Source organism: Gossypium arboreum, chromosome 7 (assembly GCF_025698485.1).
Source record: "Gossypium arboreum isolate Shixiya-1 chromosome 7, ASM2569848v2, whole genome shotgun sequence".
Taxonomy (NCBI): Eukaryota; Viridiplantae; Streptophyta; class Magnoliopsida; order Malvales; family Malvaceae; genus Gossypium; species Gossypium arboreum.
In genome coordinates, this window is record NC_069076.1 from 104,645,416 (window position 1) to 104,658,661 (window position 13,246).

A 13,246-nucleotide genomic window follows, 5' to 3' on the forward strand; every position below is an offset into this window, starting at 1 on the left:
ATTTTCCTTGATTGAATGGTTAACCATATTGGCTATAAGTAGTCTATGTCTGATATTCCATCCTTGGATGTTGCTGACGATATTGCTACTTATTATTGTACTAGTACTACCCCCTAACCATATTGGTTATATACATATCCATAATGGGGTTCTAGTAATGCTCATAGTCAACCTAATGTTCTTGCACTTCTATGATGTTTGGGCCAATTCAACCATAGTTTTTCATCTAGATTTCCACAAGTGGAACGAATCGTTATAACAATTAAGTTGTACAAAGTTTTAGAGTGGTTTGCTATAGTGGTTCACACTAAGAGTGGTGCGAAGAGTCATTAAGGATGGGGGTCCAAGATGTTGTTAATGGTTTCTCTTGTATATCACCCTCATCTCTGATCTTGGAAGAGGGGGATATTTATAGGAAATGAGGGTTTGGATTGAGTCCCTCATAATATGATTGCCTCCTTGATAAAGTCCAATTTAAATTCAGGTTAAGATATGACCTATATGTATCCCATTTTGGGATTGGTGAGTTTAGGGAAAAAAAAAAGAATGAGACTGAATATGTTGTGACAGTTATCTTTAATGGTGTCGTGAGAATACTCTTTTTGGCTAGGGTTGGGGTTCAAAAAGGTGAATGTATATATGAGGTCCTTCTATTATTGGAACATGATTAAATTAGTCCCTCTATTATTGAATGGATCAATTTAGTTCCTATACTATTAAAAGGATTTGAATAAAGCCAAATTGGAATAAAATTAACATTTATTTTTTTTAAAATATCATTTACTATTGAACACAGTTAATATTTTTAAAGTTTTATGGTTCCACCTTAAATCTTCCGTTTTTGAATCAAAGAGTCGAATACATGAATTCTCCCTTGAACAAAATATTGCGGTCCAAGATTTTCAAGTATATGTTTTTAAGTTATTGAATTCAAGTAATAGACTAACAAAACAATTCATTTCATTCAAAAGACAAATCTTTGACCTAAAGATCTTACAGGTACGAATTTAGACCTTTCAACACTTCATTTCAGAATTTTCTTCATCATAGATAGTCAAATGTGCATAAAGATCAATATCCGAATCCACGTTATCTTTTAAGATAAGATATAAACATCTCAAGAAACTATCATGAAAACAACTATATATATAAGCATGCATTGTATGACATCTCCCACATGTCGAAATCAGTGATTGTTAGGTTTTTATACCTAACAGAAGACAGTAGTAGAGCAGACGTACGAAGAAGAAATAATAAAAGGTGGGTTGACAATCCCACATTTAAATTAGAAATTTGGAATTATAAGTAAACCATGAAAAAATAACGTTTTGCACCTTTCAATTTTACAAACATATAATTTTGGATTAATTTAGATTTTAAAAATTTTGAGTTATTTCGGCCAGAGTTAATTTCGGGTTTAAAGTTTAAATTTTCCAAGTTGTCTTGTTATAAGTTTGGGTTATTTTTAGATACATGCTCAAGTCATTTCAAGTCAAGGTATAGGTAGGGTCTTGATCTCCTTTGGTTAAATCGAATAATATCAATTTTGGTCCTTTCCAATTATCAAAAATTCAATTTAGATCTTTTTAAAACAAAATATTTAGTTTTGGTTCTTTTATAATTTTATTTTGACCCCAACACCAAATGCTAAATTTTGCTCTTGATTCGAGTTTTAATCAATTTTGAATTTAAATCAATTCAAGTTTAAATCAAAATAAGATTTAAATTGATGAAATCAATTTTTCAATTTCAAATAAGAACTAACAGATAATGTATATTAAACATGCAAGCAAGAGATTTAAATAATGGTTGCAACACGAAAGTATAACATTATTTTAAAAGTTTTGCTTCTTCCATTTATCACTATTTATAGCAATCAATAAGCAAAGCGAATATAAATTTGTAATAGTTAAAAGATTTATATTTAAGGGTTAACGAATAGTTTGGTACCTATATTTGATTTTATCGTCCAATTTAGTACTTGAATTTTTTTGACTCAATTTATTATTTAAGTTTGGTTTCAATGTTCAATTTAGCACCCAAACTACACAAAATCATCTGCCCAATAAATTTTGGACATTGTGCTCTAGTAAAAAAAGTACATAGGTGTTTAATTGGGACAAAAGAAAAACCTCGTTACCACATTGAACACTAAAGTCAAACTTAGGTACTTGTATGGACAAAAAAATATCATGTATCAAATTAAATATTGAAGCCAAATATAAGTGCCAAATTGTATATTAACCCTATATTTAATGCATTGATGTATCATCATTTAATTTCAAAGAAATCACTTCATCTTACATAATATATCATCATCTAATTCGCTAACAACACACAAAATTATACACTATCACTGATACATTAAATATTAACCATTTTCATAGCACTTTAAAATATCAAAGACAATATTATTAAAAAGTGTAAATACTAACCTCAAAATAAACCATAAAACAAATATGAAAAAAGTTAAATCACGTGTGAAATGTCAACATATGCTTCTTCATGATGAACACTACACATAGAAAGAGGAAGGTTCAATGACTTTTGTTTAAGTCTTTAATTGTAGCATTGATATCATGAGAAGCAAAGAAAAAATAAGGCAAAGGCGCCCCCAAAACGCTCGTGCAGAAAAACATGGGGAATGAACTCGTGGGGGGACTGTTTTGTGAGAGATATTGAAAATCTTTATGGGGATCGATGCCAGCCCACAACATCACATACATTGGTCCAAAACATTTAAGACATTGCACCGCCACAAAATCTATGTCGCGTAATGCAATCATAGCCACCCATGCGTGCATGAATAAAGTACAAATAATAAAAGCAAATTCCTTAATCATGTTGTTCCTTAATTACACACCATAATCTGGTCTCGATAGAGAGTTCAAAAGTTGCTTAAAATTTCCTTCTTTACTGTGCACATTGTTACTTTTTCTTTTAATTAAAGAATAAAGGACAGTTTCTTCTGTTTTAAATTGAGAACAGTTATTTATTATTTTATGCTAATTACTATTTGATAATTTGTGGAATGTAAATTTATAATAGATTGAGTTTTAACTCGGTTAATATCAGTATTGTTGTTAGTGTTGGAGAATGTGAGTTTAAGCGCTCTGAAGCGCTTTATCCTTTTATTTAAGGGTTGAGAAGATGCTATAGTTAATTTTCCCTAGGATGGTGTCAGCTTTTCCAATTATCTAGTCCGGGGTCTTTGTTTGGATTTTTCATTACTAGATTTCTAGTCCTCTTTTTTTTTCTACTCACAAGATTTTCTAATGGCAAAATATAAAAATAAAAAACATGTGCAGATTATAGTCCACGATCTAATTATATATATAAATATAACCTAAATACAATCATTCTAATTCTAGAAACCACAACCTTGACAAAATTAAATAATAACAAATATATGATTCATTTATAATTATATTCATACATGTAATAGATTGAGAATATCACTTTCTATTAATTTAATCACACAAAAGAAAGAGGAAACTATTTGATCATTAATTTATATCAATAGACAGAACATAACCTAGGCTCTGAGGCCAATTGTTGAAAAAAATTGGTATGAAAAACGTTTGAGTTGATATAGCAGAATTTTAAACTTTTTTCATTAAAAAAAAACATTTATCATGATATCTATAGTAATAAATCTAATCAAATATAGTACTTGTGTTTTCGAGCTTTGAGAGAGGCGCTGAAAATGTAAATATGGGATGCTAGATTTGTTGAACTATCCAACTAGAATCCAAATCCTTCAAGTTTTCAACTAAATGATCTTTTCCATTGTTATCGTACTCACAGATGCTTAAAGAGTAGGCTCTAACTTAAAGAACTGAATACAAAATGAAAATTGAGATTTCTTAAAGGGGAAGTCGACTTCCTCTAAATGGAGGATCCAAAACTGAAATTAAATATTCCATATTTGAATTATAATTACCAAGAAGAAAGCAATTATAATCTCATAAATTAATAACTAGAAAGCTCAAAAAAATAGAATTTGTTTGAGTTAAAAAAAAAACTCATAAAATTTCACTAAAATTCGATAGTATTTACCCTTAGTGTTACATATTAATTTCGATATCCCTAAGTCATCTATATGTAGACAAAAAAAACACAAGAGTTATATTTAAATTAAATAAGCATAAAAAATAATCATTTAATAAAAAATGCAGTCCACTAGTACTCCGCAAATGAGGAGGTAGGCAAAACCAAGGAATTTTACTCATTGTGTGTCATGGCACATATGCCCTATCAGTCTTCTCAAGTCAATTTGTATCGAGTTTAATTATATGTGATCTCCGGTCTCCAGTCTTAATCTGTATCAAAACAAGTTCATATAATTATTCAATCTAGTTACAAAGGTTTTTTATCTATTATTTTTAATATTAATTAATTTATATAATTCAATTTTAATTTTATTAAAATGATGACAACTTTATCGTAATGGAATCTATGCATAAATTAATTTAATTGCCTAATTAAAATATGACTATGATAACTAATTAATTCAATTTTCACTTTGAACTCAATTATTTAATTTCATACAGTTAAATAATACCTCAAAAAATCAAAATAATTTCTAAGTCATCTATTGTCCTTTCGAGAAAACACATTGACTACAGATAAAAATTCTTGCAATCTATTTCTTATTCAATATTTTCGTCCAATCATTCGTATAGTTCTTATTACGCAATCCGTACAAAGTTGTGTTGAGCTAGCGAAGAAACTGATCAAACATATTTGAATTATTTAGTCACGAAACCATTCCACTAAAGTACAATGATTGAAGTCCCTATTATATAGCTTTTATCTAATGACCTTGTTATATGTGTGTTACCCTCACATGATACCCTTAATCTCTTCAAGTTAAATCTATTCATCTAATTCGATCCATTTTATCCCATGGTCACCACTGTATCTTCCATTATGAAAATGATCATTACATACAAATAGTAATTATAGTCATTCGTTCAGAAGAATTACTCGAAGTCATGTTCCATCCTAATCTATACAATACTATAGTGAGAGAATATCATTTACTCTTTATTTGAGCTATGAATTTCACTATAAATGTAATTGTTGTCATGCCATGCAAAAGTTATGTACTCAATGTACCAATGTACAACCCACAACCATGAGAACTCAGGTTTTGAATACATCAAAGTATATGAGTTAAGACATATAGTCTTTTACTTGAGATTTCATTGAATCACATAATTAACATCATAAATGAATAAATTCATAAACAGATCTAGGACAAATTTAACTTCAGTCATGTCAATTTTTTTATCAATCCAAACAATCACATTTATATCTCTATTTGTGAGAGTCAACTGCTTCGATAGTCAATACAAGTTATCTATCTAAACATAGACTCAACCCTACCTAAACCTGTTTCGACCTGACTATAATCACCTCAAATGTAGATTAAGAAATGGGTACTTGATTGGGGGAAGTGTTTTACATGATACTAAGATTAGGGGGTGATGTATGTGGGGTTAAGCTGGGAAGTTTTGGCTATGGGGTTAAGTTGGGAAGTTTTGGCTATGAGTTTAGCAGGTAATAATAATAATAATAATAATAATAATAATAATAATAAAAGACCCCACTCGTGGTTGCAAGTTGTTGAGTTTTTATATAAGCTTGTGCTTGGGAACTGTCGGTACTATGGGGGGCTGAGATTTGAAGATACGTCCTATAATAGGAGCCAATGCCTCTACCCTCTTTAGATTCCATAGCTCTACATCTCTTCAAAATAATGTTGTTTGCCTTGGCCACCTTTATGGTAGTGGTATTTTTTAGGAATAGTTATAAATTTGGAATATGAACTATAAAAATGAATAAGAAAAATATAAAAAAAATTATATCAATTTCGTCTCACTTTACTTCAATAGAATACAACATCCAATAAGAACAAATTGAGTGTCACATTCTTATTAGCCAAGATCATGTTTTGGATAATAAAATGAAATGAAATGAAATTGACAACCTAAGTACAACTTATTGGCCACTCTTTTGTTTTTTGTTTTTTTTTCTTTTTCTTTTTGACTTCATTCAAATTGATATGTTGTAAATACAACAAAAACAGTATTCAAAGGAACAACTTACGAAATACCACCATGAAACATTTCCTATAATTGAAAAATATATTCTTGGAATCAAAGAAAAAAATCATCACCAAATTTTAAACATGTCACCACAATTACTACCTACTACGGTCAAGGTTGAAGCCATTTCATTACCTTTTTGATCTGCCATTGAGAATACTATGCTACCCACCTACTCAATTTTCTTATCAATATCTGAAAATGTTGTTTGTAACGACCATGATCTCATATCCTTATTCAGACACCAATTGTACACCATTTTTAAACCAATTTCTACAATAAGATAGCCATTAATCTTCCATCCTATGAATAAGAACAAATCCAATGCAATAAACACCGCCCCTGCCTCTGCTGAATCTGCATAATTAGCTGCAATAGGACCCGTTTGAATGTATTGTAATTGTGATGGTATTTGTAAAAATCATAATTATAAAAAAATGATAATAAAATATGAAAAATAATTGAAACTCTCTCATTAAAATTATTAAATGTTATTCTATAATCATGAATTTTCTGTTCTATTACTTCTAATCAAAAAGATTAATGTGTTTTTCAATATTTAATAATCCCCATGGCTAAAAGGGTTGTTTGCAATATAGTGCACCAATTTCCATGGAAATACACCAACATTTGCCTACTTTTCGGCCTAATTAGCCAAAAGAAAACTATGATTTTCTAAAGTATCTGCTGTGTAAAATGGGGTTTTTTTATATATTATTTCATGTTTACAACAATTATTCCGATTATATGATTAGTGAGCCAACAATTATTCTCATTTTGTCCCATATAGATAATAGGAACAATTGGCCTAAACAAGCTTTTCTAGCTAATGAAATGATTAGCTTTAAGCATTGAAAAATTTGCACCCTAATATGCCTATATATTCTTTTGTAGGGTTACCTATAATGCAGCATGAACTTAAATTTTAATCATGATTATAGATTAACATTTAATAATTTTAATGAGAGAGTTTCAATTATTTTTCATATTTTATTATAATTTTATTATAATTATGATTTTTATAAATACCATCACAATTACAATACATTCAAATAATTATAATTAAAATCATGGCAGAATTTTTCAAACTTAAAATTAAATAAATTTAGATAATATACACAATAATATTTAAAACTAACACAAATTAAAAAAAAACTCACATAATTTATAGAGAAGCACTCGAATTTGCAGTTACATATGTTAAATAGGGAAGCAATTCTTGATAGGGTTGCTATTTTGTCATCATAATAAATATATATATAGTATGATTCGAACGAAAATGTTAGAATATGGGTGGTTCTATCGATTGAGTATTAGTATAATTAGTATCGATATTATTATTAGTGTAAGAGGTTACGAATAAAGTACATTATCTTTTTATTTAAAGGTTGAATAGAGGTTATAGGTAATTTTAAACATTATATTAAAATAATAGATATGATAACGAACTTTCAAATTTTGAGTTCTAAAGTTTAAATTCAATCTCATCCATTTATAGTCTAGATGTATTCAAGTTCTTAGTGAACAGTGCATTCTTATGTTTGAGTTTGATCATAATTATTCAAATTATATTATGGATAATTATTAGATAAAAAATTATCATGTGTATTTTATTTATATTTATAAAACTAAAATTAAGCAAATGAAACATATGTAGATTTTTAATTAAACTTGTAAAGTTAAAAAAAAAACTCCATTATCTTTGTATCAAATAATAACACATTGCCCAAAAAATTACAAAAACTATTTGGGTGAAAAATTATATAATAAATTTATTTAAAAATAACTAAATAAAATTTTGATTAAAATGATAAAATCAAAATATTAAAATTATAATATCTCTAGTTCAAACCCTAGTATAAATGAAACATAAAAGGATGAAAACCCGAAAATAATATTTATTACTTTATAAAATAATAATTTATTTATAATTTCACAATTGAGTCAAGAATCAATTAATAAACGATGCTATCTCTATCAAAGACTTAATATTAATATAAATATATAATTTTTATAAATATGACATTCTGTAGAAGTCGAAAAATTTTTTTAAGGGGCGGATGAAATTTTAATTTTTATAATTTATATTTTTATAATTTGTAAAGGATTAAATTGAATTTTTATAATTTTAGGGGGGCCAAAGTGTAATTTTACCTTTACTAATTTAAAATTTTTATAACTTTTCAAGGGCCTAAAATAAAATTTTCCATTTTAGGAAGGGTAGGGGCCATGCCAGCCCCCCCTGACTACACCTCTGATGACATTAATAAATTCCACAATATGGTGAATAACTTTTCTCATATATATATATATATATATATCTTAAAAAAAGTTCTCATATATTCGAAAAAATTTCACTTACATCACTGTGGTTTTTCAGATTTTCTTATCTTTTATATGATTAATATTTTAACAACCAATCATCATAGTTCATGCTTTATGTATGTCGATCATGCATTTCAAGTTTAACATAAATTAAAATTTTCTAACAATTGTTTTATTTAAAAACTTTGAACCGTTAAATATATATTAACATATGCAATATTTTTAGTAAATATTATAGAGATATCAAATCGATTAAAAATTTATATGCATAAAAAGTACAAATATTTTGATAAATTTAACGATTGGATTGTTAAAATATTAATCATATAAAAGCTAAAAAATGTAAAATCATTTATGTTCTACACTATTGTAAATGGAGAGTAAACCACCATTATAAAATTAAAATTGTTTTACTCTCTTCTATAACCTTTATATTATTAATATCTTAACAATCCAATCATTATATGTCATGCGCCATACAGGTCAAGTTTCGTGTAAATTAAAAAAATTATAACTATTTGATTTATGTAAAAAACTTCCAACCATTAAATACATATTAATATAAACAATATTTTAGATTAATATGACAAAAATATCAGATCGATTTAAAAATTATATGTATGAAAATTTTAAATATCTTAATAAATTTAACAATTGAATTGTTAAAATATTAATCATATAATTTTTTTAAAAATTAAAACTATTTTAATTTTACACCAATAGAAATACTCATTCGACAACAATGTAACTAACAAAATGACGTTATAATAAATTAAAATTTAACAAAATAATTTTAACAACTTAATTTAAAAGACTAAATTTAAAATTCGGGAAAAATATATAAAGGAAAACATAAAAGTAACACAATGTCAAAAGATTCTTACTCAGATATGGCATATAGAGAGAGAGAGAGGGAAAAAAAACAAAAACGAACTGGCATGATAGAGACAAAAAGGAAAAATAACAACTGGAATAACTTGATAATGTGTGTGTGTGGGACAACTATGATGCTGAAAATGCAGGGACGATAGGAAGCAGTTTCAGAATGTGAACATGATGATCAAACTCACTCGTGGGAGAGCTGTGCTCGAACGTTGCTTTCAGCTTATTTTGATATATTAGTGAAAATACAAAAAAGCATATGTGTTTTTCACACTACCATTTAAACAAAAAAGCTTACAGGGTGTGAAGTAAAACAAAATGTTGGCTGGTCTGGCTGGAAATAGGTATGATGATTGTATCGATGATGATGGAGATGCTGTAGTGGTGGAAGACAGTAATAATAATTATCCTTAATATATTATTTGATATTCCAATTTGATATTTTATTTAATAAAAGTTATATGGTTTAGAACTCAAAAATAATTATGTTAATTTTTAGTATTTAATTTAAGTTTTAGAGTTGATTTGATTAAATTTAGTTATTAATATCATTATGTTTGATTTTTTATGATTTTGTTAATAGAAAAACTTTAGTGTTGATTGTGAATTTCTTTAAATTTATGTTTAATTTATCACATACAGTCCAATGAATATGATTTAATTCGATTTTAAGAATTTATTTAAAAAATTAATTATTAATATTATTAGCTAATTATAAGTTTTATCAAATCAACTCTAAAACTTAAATATTACCTTTTAATACCAAAAGCATCTAATTTATGTTAAATATAAATATCAGATTGGACGGAAAAATAATATAAATACTATATTAGAAAAAAAATGGCACCAAATTATATATTAACGCTAATAATTGAAGCTTAAAAAAAGAAAAGAAAAAGAGAGAGGCTAAAATGGAGAGAAACAGGTAGCTGGTTAGATTAATTTGGCTTTAAATGTTTCTCTAAGACATCACATCAGCTTCCCCTTTCTAATTGTATTTCACATTTTCATAGCAGTACTGTAGAATTATCAAAAAAAAAAAAAGATGAATTAGATTCGAAATAAGTACACTTCACAGCTGTTAGCATTTTCACATTATTGCCAATTTAAAAATAGCACTAATCCCAAAATTTGGCTTATTGTAAATATTATGAAAGTTATTATACTAAAAATTAGATTATATTATATTTTATTTACTTAAAGATGGATAAATAAATATTTATATGTTAGATAAAAAATAAATTAGTCTTTTCTCTTAAAAATATTATCTAATTATGTTAATATATATAAATAAATTTTAATAGTAAAAATAGATGAAATTTTTAATAGAATGACCAATTAGTTATTTGATCTAATATAGATGAACTAATTTACCCATTTTTTTAATAAATGGAGCAAAATACAATCTAGTTTCTATTATTAGAATCTCTAAGTTATTTTTACCCAATTAAATTTTGCTCACAATTTCCAATAGGTGGTTAGAAGAAATGATAGTGAAATTCTTTCATAGGCATTTAGATAGGCATTTAGATTGAGTTCTAATTCTAAAATTATCATTGTTGAAAGGATTTTTACCTAAATATCATATTATCCGAACAAGATTATTGTTAGACCATAAAACTGATAAAGATACATGATTATATAAAGAAAAAGGTTCCGCTCACAAAAGGATGATATTTTTTTTAATGCATTGTTTGGGTTTTTTTCTTCCGAAATATTCATGGTCAGCACTCATGTACTTATAGATATAGAGATATAATTTCTAAATATATTCTAAATATAAAAAAAAAATACTCATATCTAATACTCACACTGTGAAATTAATCTATTTTAATTTTATCAGCCATCTTTTCTTCCCAACGTAGCAGACCAGTTTTACAAGACAGAAAATTAAAATTGCAGTTGATCTATTGGAGTGAAGAAAATGCAAGATATTGTAGAATGAAGAACAATTGTTCTATGAAAAAAAGAAAAGAACAATTATTCTACTAGATACTGTGCACAACAAGATGTAGCCCAACCTACCTTAGGACAGACCATTAGTTTTAGTTCTCTGATTAAGGCTTATGATTTCTTTACTTTCTTGAACATTAATCGTTTATTTTACTATTTAGGTAATCAGAGTGGTATCAATGGGCAATGCTGTTTAAAATAAATTAGACTACTCAGTTAGATAGATTAATTCATGAATTATTCAAAATCAATTAAATCATATTAAAATTACTTAGTTGACCAGTTTTCTCTATTTTCATTAATTTTTTGTGAATTTTAATAATTTATGAGTAAATTACACTTTAAGTCACTAAATTATATATAAATTTATATTTTAGTCATTTAACTTCAAAAATTACAAAATAATTATTGACTATTCGAAAGTTTATATTTTAATATCTAACTTCAAAAATTATAAAACGATAACTAAACAATTCAAAACCTCATTCAAATTATGAAGTTGTTAAATCTTTAATAGATGGTTCATGTAGCTTTCAAATCATTATTTATCATATATAAAATATATTAACCACTAATTTTCATGTGGCTTCTAAAAAAACAATTTGTGTGCCTTTTTTCATCCTCTAATGAATTAAACCTGGCCTTTTTTTTTATCTAAAAATACTAAGCTTACTTAAAGACATTCATAAAAAAAACCTACAACATAGTAATTTAGGTTAGGTTAATTGATTAGTGCTACATTTTGTAAGTGTATTATTTTTTACACATGTTTTAGTATAAAAGTTAGCAATAAACTAATTCAATTAGTAATAGTTAGTCACTCCAATTACTCAATTTTAGCAAAGAGGAAGAAAATTTTTCACTTATTTTGAAGAGGTCTTATTTTTTACAAGAGTTGTTGCTCATCTTTCTAAGTTCAAGTTTACATTCCTACTAACTATTCTTTATTTTATGCTTAACTATTGTAATACATAAATAATAAGTAACTTTTTACTCGTGTTATTACATTGGTAACCAAACAATGCATAAAAGTTTAAAAAAAACCCCAAAACATTTGTTTTAAAAGCCACGTGAAAATTACATTGCTAATATATATTATATAATATATGATAAACAATAATTTAACAGCTACATCTCAAAATTTTAACAACTCAAAAACTAAAAAAACTAAAATGAAAATTTTCGAATTGTTCTATAACCATTTTGTAACTTTTTAAAGTTAAATTACCAATTTATAATTTAGAATAATTCAGCGACATTGGGTATAATTTACCCATAATTTATTATCGGTTAGACCAATCAAACCAAAAATAAATGGTTTGACCAATTCAACTAACTTTTGGGTTTTGAATTGAAAACCTTCCTTATAAGACAAATGGTATCAAACAAAGAGATCAGGCTCTCTCTCTCTCGCTCTCTCTCTCTCTAATGAGTCCTAAGATTTCAAGCTCCCTTTGATGAGTCTGAATTGTCAACCAAAATAGGTCATTCCAAAAATTGAGGCAAAGAAAAAGAATTGATCTCGACTTCCTTGCCAATCGTCCTGTGACACAATCCTATTCACAACTTCATAACATCATGATTCTAAATTAACATATCTAGAAAGAAAGGCAAACAATCCAACTAGCCATGGAGGTTTACTAGGAAAATTACTTTAACCCCAAAATGATTGCAATTTCAAATATCATTGTAAATACTGGTCCAGAAGCTAGTTTCAAAATGCTTATTCATGCCATTCAAAAACATGGCCTAGTGCACTGAATATATGTTCTAAGTCTTTTTCACCCTAGTATTCACCCTCAAGCCACTAATAATTGAATCTTTGAGACTAGCTTACAGCTCATTGCAATCAAACCATCAAACTAGCACCATCAAACCATCCTATCAATACACACACAAAGGACTGTCCATGTCACTACCATATCGAGAATATCCATCTCCACTTGTGATTGTCCACCACTTATCCATGTTAG